The sequence below is a fragment of the Microtus ochrogaster genome, chromosome 22 (genome assembly GCF_000317375.1).
Source record: "Microtus ochrogaster isolate Prairie Vole_2 chromosome 22, MicOch1.0, whole genome shotgun sequence".
Taxonomy (NCBI): domain Eukaryota; kingdom Metazoa; phylum Chordata; class Mammalia; order Rodentia; family Cricetidae; genus Microtus; species Microtus ochrogaster.
Genome location: NC_022023.1, coordinates 11,147,548 through 11,154,456, shown reverse-complemented (window position 1 = coordinate 11,154,456; position 6,909 = coordinate 11,147,548). Strand labels below are relative to the sequence as shown.

At 46.9% G+C, this 6,909-nt stretch overlaps 1 pseudogene; it reads right to left on the bottom strand.

The window, feature by feature from the left end:
* Window positions 1-228: 228 nt before the first annotated feature.
* Window positions 229-4,769, bottom strand: LOC101988154 (annotated as a pseudogene).
* Between the last annotated feature and the right edge of the window lie 2,140 nt (window positions 4,770-6,909).

Below are 6,909 nucleotides of genomic sequence, written 5' to 3'. Positions count from 1 at the left end.
TCCTGATATTGGACCTCTTTCTGCTTCCCAGGCCTTCCAGCTAACAAAACTTCCCTCTTGGCTCCCCCGCTTTTTCTTCCCCCCAAACTGGATGTGAAGTTTATAATTGAATACAATTTGGTGTGGTATAGGACCCAGCGCACCGCCACACCCACCATTTCTCCAGGGGTGATTGGGAATATTTATGTTTATGACAGGGGTGATTGGGAATATTTATGTTTATGACTTCTAGCCATCAGGAATGAGCCACCTCTCAGCTGCCATCATCTTCAAATTCATCAGCATTAAACGCGGTGAAGCCTCGCTTCTTTGAGATGTGGATCATCTTGTGGCCGGGGAACCTGAACTTGGCAGGGTCTCAGTCACATGTCCCTTATTCTGCAGCTTGGTGAGGATGGACATGATGACTTGGCCAATATAAACCCTGGCCACTGTGCCCAGGGGCTTCCCAAAGGCTGTCCACTCTGAAGGCCAGGCTGGAGCCTGTCAGCCCCACACAGGACATCTCGCTGATGCAGAGAGAGAAAAGGGAACATCCGCATTGGAATGTGAAAGCCATTTTCCCACAACTCTTCACGATGTACTTGTTGGCACAAACACAGGTGGGTGGACTCAGGGGCTTTGAAGGAGAGTTGCTCACAGGCACCTGACACTATGTGGTCATGTCATAGGAACTCATCAGCTTTTACCTTCTTCAGTTCCAAGTCAGAGGTTCACATTTTGGCATGGGGAAGGCCTCGGCAGAAGCAAGATGTGGATCCTGCTTGTTCTTGTGGTGTCTGTAAACCAGATCACTCAAGACTTTGGAGCACGTGAAAGCCACCCCGTGAAGAGAAGCCTGGGGCCCGCCCTCTGCAGAGACAATACCCCTGCTGCTCGCCTCTGCCCCTTTAAACAGCTCAGAACGCAAACAAAACTTAGAAATCCCTTAGAGATGCACACCTGTTATCCCAGCACTCAAAACTGAGGCAGGAGGATTGTGAGTACCAGGCCAGCATGGGCTACACCCTGTCTCAAAAACGAACAAAAACCCACAAGACTATACACATGCAAGTTTGTGGCGGGCCAACGACAACCTCGGCTATCATCCTCAGGAAGTGGTCTGTCCCCGTGAGAGGCTCTTTGCTGGCCGGGAGCTCATCAATGAACTCTGGGCATGGGGGTGGGGTGACTAAAAGCCAGCCCCTGGTGCCCTGCATCTCCAAGTGGGTTCTGTGGCATCACACTCAGCAAGGTAAGCTCGTTGCCAATGGCGGTGCCAACTCCTGAGCACCGACTCCTGAGCCCCAAGCTTTCTCTTTGTTTCTTGGTTTTGCCATGGCATGGTAGTAGTGATGTCTCCTGCAGCCCAGAAGGGCCCCCAAAGTTATATCCAGCAGACGATGACCTTGAACTCCTGATCCTCCGGCCTCTATTTCCCAAGAGCTAGAATTCCAGGCTTACTCCACTCTGCTTTGCTCTCTGTACAATCTTTTCTATTGCAGAGGTTCTCAACCTTCCTAATGCCATCCATGACCCTTTAATACAGTTCCTCATGGTGCAGTGACCCCGCAATCATAAAATTATTTTCGTTGCTACTTCGTAACCGTAATTTGGCTACTGTTATGAATTGTAATGTAAATATCTGTGTTTTCCAATAATCTTAGGCAACCACTGTGAAAAGATCATTTGACCCCCGCAAGGGGTCACGCAACCAACCCTCAGGTTGAGAATCGCTGTTCTATTACAAAAAGAAATGCGACAATAGGGAGTTTTTGGTTCTTTTTTGTTCTTTTCCTAAATGAAGTATTTTTCCCATTTTTACTCACTTATATTTATATAAATATTATCATGTATTTATAAAAGTAAAATGTTCTTTTGGAAGCAATGAGAAACTTCCGTGGGGAAGGGCTGTGGGTTCAGCCCTAGTCTTGAAATAGAGAATTGGTTGTCCTCTAAAAAGTCAATGTATGAGGTCACAGCGTCGTCATCACAGGGCTCACGGAGCACAGAGGAGTCTTTTATAAGCGATGTGGAGTTCAAGGGCAGGAAAGAAAGTTGGTTTTCAGCTCTTGGCAGGAGGTGGTGGGAAGCACCATAGAAATCTCCCCTCCCACCAGACAAAGGGTCCCTAACTCTGTTATCTGTAAACAGAAGCCTCCATCTCCCTTCTTCTACTCCCTGACTCCAGGATCTTATTAAATTGTTCAAACTGCCCTCAGACTTCTGAGCCCACCAACAATGCCTTCACCCTGGGGCCCCTGGGTCTATGTACCACCCAGACTCAGAGGGACAACCCCTACGAGCCCTAACTCCCCCACCCTCCTCGTTTGTGTGTGTTTGTATGTGTGGTATATGACAGTGTGTGGGTGGGCTTGCTCCTGCGGGGCCTGTGGAGGCCAGCAGCTGACATTTGATGTTTGAATGTCTACCGCAGTGGCTCCACCACTCCATTCTCCCACCCCCACCCCTCCCACCCTCCCATCCCCCTCCCCTACACAGGGTTTCTCTGTGTAGCTTTGGAACTTGTCCTGGAACTAGCTCTTGTAGACCAGGCTGGCCCCAAACTCACAGAGATCAGCCTGCCTCTGCCTCGTAGCTTTTTCTCTCTCGCTTTTTTTGAAAAATAAATCTATTTACTTTTACTTAGGTGTGTGTGTGTGCCACATGTATACCTGTGCCTTTGAAGGCTAGAAGAGTGTGTCGGATCCCCTAGAGCTGGACTTACAGGAATTCTGAACTGCCTGATACGGAGGCTAGAACGGAACCCCCGTCCTCTGGAAGAGCAGTAAGTACTCTTACACGCTGAGCCTAATCTCCAGCCCCATCATCATCACCTTGCTTTTTTAAGACAGGGTCTCTCACTGAACCTGGAGTTCACTGATTCCTTTAGGTTCGTTGACCGGTGAGTCCCCACTTCCAGCACCGGGGAAACGAGCATTGTTGCCACACCTGGTTTCACACAGGTGCTTAGGGTTGCACGGTAAGCGCTTTACCCACAAGCTGTCTTTGGAAGAGCAGTCAGGGGTCTTCACCTCTGAGCCATCTCCAACCCTTAGGGGATATATGGAAGAAAACTTTCCGTGATTATACTACTGTAATAATCTCTGTATGTACACTCTTCCAACACATGCGCACACACACACACACACACACACACACGCACACAAAACACACACACAACACACACACACACAACACACACACACACACAACACACACACACTTAAGCCTGAGCATTGGATGTTTTGTTTTGAATTTTACCCAGAAGGAGAAATTGGGCCTGGCCAGACGGCTCAGCGGGTGACTGCACTAGCCTAGCAAGCCCTTTGACTTGAGTTTCACACCCAGAACACTCGTGGAGGAAAGAGAGCACTGACTCCTGTAAACTGTTTCCCCCCTCTCTCCCTCTCTCTGTCTCTCTCTCTTTCACAGACATACACACACAAAATAAAGAAATAATTTTCTATTTATAAAAAGGAGAAAGTACACAGGAGGCCTGGTCTGTAGAGCTAGTTCCAGAACAGCCAGGGCTACATAGAGAAACCCTGTCTCTCTGATGACATATCTGTCTGTCTCTAATCTGTCTGTCTCTAATCAGCTGCGGTCTCCCACCTGCCAAGGGGACCCTCTGAGGCCTCTGGGGACCCCACTGAGGCTTCGGGTGACCCACCACTGCCCTCCCGAGGCCGCAGGTGGCCTGCTGCTGCCCCTCGTGAGACTGTTGCCCTCAGGGGGCCTGTCCCCCACCACCATGTGTTTATAAACAATAACATTTTTTTTTTTTTGGTTTTTTCGAGACAGGGTTTCTCTGTGGTTTTGGAGTCTGTCCTGGAACTAGCTCTTGTAGACCAGGCTGGTCTCGAACTCACAGAGATCCGCCTGCCTCTGCCTCCTGAGTGCTGGGATTAAAGGTGTGCACCACCACCGCCCGGCTATAAACAATAACATTGGTGCATGACTCGGCCAGGCTCTCTCCACATGCTCCCTCCTGCTGACGAGCAGGCTGGCTGAGGACTTGGAAGGACCTTGGACTCGGACCACTTGCCAACATCCTATGCCTGCTCCATCACTACAAATGGGAAGGTTCCCTTCTCCAAGTCAGCTTTCGCTCACATTCACCTCTGGTTGCTTCCCATAGCTCAAAATGTAAGCGGACCACTTGGAAGTGGTCCTGTCACCCACTTTTGTTTTTGACCACTTGGAAATGGTCCTCTTGCTGCCAACTCTGCTGTTCAGGTCACTCGGAGCAGTCCCCCCCCCCCCCAATTCCTGAGCCAACAAGGTCTTGAAATTGGCCGGCCTAATTTTCAACCCTCGCACTATTCCAGAAATGTCCAATTAGTTACCTTGAGTTTTGGTCATTGTGAAACAAACCCTCAAAAACTATCCGTCCAACCTCCCCTGGTATGTCTTTTACAGACTCTAAACCCTCTGCCTTACTTACAGGTAAGTAACCTTCCCCACCTTTGCACTAACAAATGGCCTACGTACCCTTGGATAACAGCCCCTAAAGTGTGAGCTTTCTAATTTCCACCAGCAAACAGAACTCTGGTGTCCCACCGGCTCTGCTTTTCCTTTCCCTGGGCAGCCCCATCCCCACCTGCCTCTAAGCACTCCTTTTCTCACTCATCTTCCTTCTCTCACCCCTACTCCTTCTATTCTATCCCTGCCACCGCTGCCGCTGGTCCCACAGAAGCCGGCAAGATTAGCCGGATCCACGAGGCAGCTGTTTCCAGTTCCAGCCCTTGCTCCCCGCCGTGGCTGGTGGTGTGGCAGTTCTGTGACATGGTGGCTCACAGTGCTGAGTAACTTTCCTCTCTACTTGATGTATTAAAGAATATGTGAATGGTGTGGCCTCGCGGATGTAATTCTGTTTTAAATGTATGTTCTAAACGGCCTCTATGTCTCTCTTGTTATTTATGTCTGTTTAAAATTCCCGCGGCTCTAAAAAATGTGGTTTCTCCATACAACATGTGACCACTGCCATTTTGACTAATGTCAGGTGACCTCACCACCATCTTGACTAAAGGCAGGTTAGGTGACCAAGTCCCACCATCTTTACTGAGGTATTCTTTGCCTAGTCTCTAGGTTTACTTATGCTTTTTTTGTCTTTAAATTCCTCTTACTGACTCTGTTACATGTGTGTTTTACACAGTGGCATGCTTTTGGTAAGGCCCACTAAAAGCACCCACTTCACCCAACTTCCATTTAATGTGTGTGTGTACATACATGTGACTTAAGATAACTATGTATAAACAAACATAAGTTGGCTTTAACTCTGTGTGTAGATGTGTATAAAACTTGGGTTTAACTGGGTGTAAATGTATGTATATTTACTGTTAAATGTTATAATTGTCTGTTCATTGTATCTTATTCCAGACTAAGAAAGCAATAAGTATCATATTTTAAATTGGTATGTACTTTTAAGTCTCTTACAAAAATACTGTATATATACTTCAACCCTGCTTTAAAATCTACTAAGCTGTCTCCACTATTGTCAGTTCTTCTATTGCAAACAGTTTTTTCTTCCTTGTCTTTTACAAGAATAAATCTTACCTGTTAAGAGCCAGTACAGTCAAGCTTGGACCCAGATCTCCAGGCAGATCCTAGGCTGCAGACATAACTCACCTATACTCAATAAACAGCCCTCAACTGCTCAGAGATCTGGGGACTATGGCATTTAAAAGTTTAATTATTAAGAGACTTTTCATAATGGAGAGACAGTTTGGCTCCTAGCAGCAGCACATTATTTCCTCCAAAGGAGACAGACGACAGATGGGCACAGAACAATGTCCATCTGCAATTCGCTTCATCGGGTGAAAGCGCTAACCACTTGGGAAAACTGCCTTTCATATAAACCGAAGATCTCCACACAGTGGACAGAATCACTGGAATCAACAGCCTAGATGCTCAGGTCAAGGTAGGCTTGTCTTCCTACAGATTTTCTAACAGGATCTTCTGGAGTCTGGCAGGCCCTGCTTCTAACAATAAAAGCCAAATTTGACCCTCAGCAACTATGGAGAACCCTGAGGATAAGCTCTAGGTAGACAATTGAGTAAGTTCTCTGTCATTTTTAAATTAATAACTCAAGTAAAATTTTATCCTTCTCAAAGATCTCTGGTGCAGTTTGACAGCTGAGAGGTTTTGTCAGTTTAAAAGGACAGCCTCAGCCGGGCGTTGGTGGCACACGCCTTTAATCTCAGCACTCGGGAGGCAGAGGCAGGCGGATCTCTGGGAGTTTGAGGCCAGCCTGGTCTACAAGAGCTAGTTCTGGGACGGTCTGGGACGGGCACCAAAGCTACAGAGAAACCCTGTTTCGAAAAACCAAAAAAAAAAAAAAAAAAAAAAAAAAAAAAAAAAAAAAAAGGACAGCCTCACAAAACAAATTTCATAATCTTAAGATATATATATATATATGTACAAGTATTAAAATGTGTACCTGCAAGTCATAAAGGTGTGAGGACAAATACAAGCTATCAAATTTCTCTCTCACATGGCCTTTCCTAGTCTTAAAGATACTGTACAAAAACATCTGTCACAGTCATTCTGACATAAATATGCTGCTGTTTATACAATATATATGTCTAAAACTTATGTTTTTACAAGCTCAAACAGTTCTTGTGAGTTCCAGGGAGCCGAATTGAAGGATTCACCTTAAACAGGTCAGATACACCTCTCTTAATTCCCTGGTCCTGAAATTTTTTTTCTTCCTACACTTAAATTTGTCCTCTGTTCTACCAACACCTCGCTAGGTCAAAGAGACATGAGACAGTTCCACACCACGAATCATGGTTAGGAGTAAAGCCCCCAGCTACCAGGATGTGACCAACACCCAGCTATCTTAGGCCCCTCCAAGAAAGACTTCAGCCGGGCCATGGTGGCGCACGCCTTTAATCCCAGCACTCGGGAGGCAGAGGCAGGCGGATC